Source organism: Olea europaea, unplaced genomic scaffold (assembly GCF_002742605.1).
Source record: "Olea europaea var. sylvestris unplaced genomic scaffold, O_europaea_v1 scaffold28128, whole genome shotgun sequence".
In the NCBI taxonomy this organism is placed as follows: Eukaryota; Viridiplantae; Streptophyta; class Magnoliopsida; order Lamiales; family Oleaceae; genus Olea; species Olea europaea.
In genome coordinates this window covers 1-1,451 of record NW_019246624.1, presented here as the reverse complement: position 1 = coordinate 1,451, position 1,451 = coordinate 1, and the positions used below count along the sequence as shown (strand labels likewise).

Genomic DNA, 1,451 nt, shown 5'->3' with positions numbered 1-1,451 from the left:
CTGGCCGTTTAAAAACAACCTTTTCGGCAGCCTCTATTTCTATCTCTTGCTTGTTTTCTGTCGAATTATCCCCTTGTGATAGGCCGACGTGTAGTATGTCGCGCTGATCCTCTGTCTCCTGAATCTCCTTCTTACTTTTTTCTAATGCTTCCTCATCAGTTATCCAACCTGTGGGAGGAGGCAACATTTTTGCTTCCTCATCAGTTATCCAACCTGTGGGAGGAGGTATTATTTTTGGAGGTGACCCATACTTCTCAGAGCGAGGCACTCTCTTCTTCCTTTTAGGTGTCCCATACAGTACATAGAAATCGAAAGGACGCCCAGATGGCTCCCCCAATAAGTCTACTTCGCGGACTCCTTCTTGATGTAGTTGCTTAAACAGAGTATTGCGCGATACTCCTCTCTTTTTCCTTTCTGCTTCTAGATCAATTTCCTCTTCAATGTCTGTCATCCCATCGTCCTCTTCATCGTTGTAGGCCTCTCCAGAAGTCTGGCCTTCTTCACACACCAGCACGCATGCTTCTCTTTCGTTGTCCTCCCTCTCTTCTTCTTTTTCCTTGTTTTTAAACTCATTGGCCAGTAGGTAATTATTGGCCATGACAAGAGGCAACATACCGAATTGGATAGCAAAGGGTTCATCTGGATCTTTTTCATCCCTTTTATCTCTCTCAAACCTTGATCTCCCAGAAGAGTTCTCTGGCAGTTCTTTCATTGATTCATCTGTACCAGTTTCTTTATTACTCTTTAGGACGTTTTGATTGGCTACCTTGAGTAGTAGTGGTGCTTTAGGGTGTGGCATTCCTTGTTGCTGCCTCATCATCCGTCCGTAGTTTCGCTGGAAACGCCTTTGTTGAGTCCTGGTCATCTCATCGAAGGGTATTGCTCTTCCTGCAGTGCACTGGAATGAATGCCATACATTTGGCCGGCGAGGTTGCGGCCTAAATGTTCTTCCAACATCTGTTGGTCTGAACTGCCTTTCAAAAGGCGGTCCTCTATAGAATGATGTACCTCGTCCTCTACCAGGCTGAACGTTTGGGAAGAAAACGGGGCGACGAGGATACTGCCAAGTCTCTGGTTTCTCCGTGTTTCCATTTACTTCCCTTTTACACCTTGCACACAGAACGTTTTCGTCCTTTTTTGGTTCTTTTCCTTTGATACGTTCAAAGACACTGGGATGTGGCTTGGTATCTTCTTCTCCGTCATCTATGACTAACTTGAATTTTGGTAACTTGTTCTTGAATCCAGATGTTACCATGTTTACCCCAAGTGGCTGTGGGAAAGGATTCTCGTCCACTGCCATCTTTCTCTTATCGTCGAATGTAATTCGTCCTGACTCAATAGCATTCTGCAATACGTGACGAAAAACCCAGCAATTGTTAGTCAAATGTGACCATGCATTATGCCACTTACAATATTTTTTACCCTTTATTTATTCAGGGTTTGGCAATTTG

At 44.3% G+C, this 1,451-nt stretch overlaps 1 pseudogene; it reads right to left on the bottom strand.

Moving 5' to 3' along the window:
* Positions 1 to 1,008: 1,008 nt before the first annotated feature.
* On the bottom strand, positions 1,009 to 1,432 carry LOC111384021 (annotated as a pseudogene).
* Between the last annotated feature and the right edge of the window lie 19 nt (positions 1,433 to 1,451).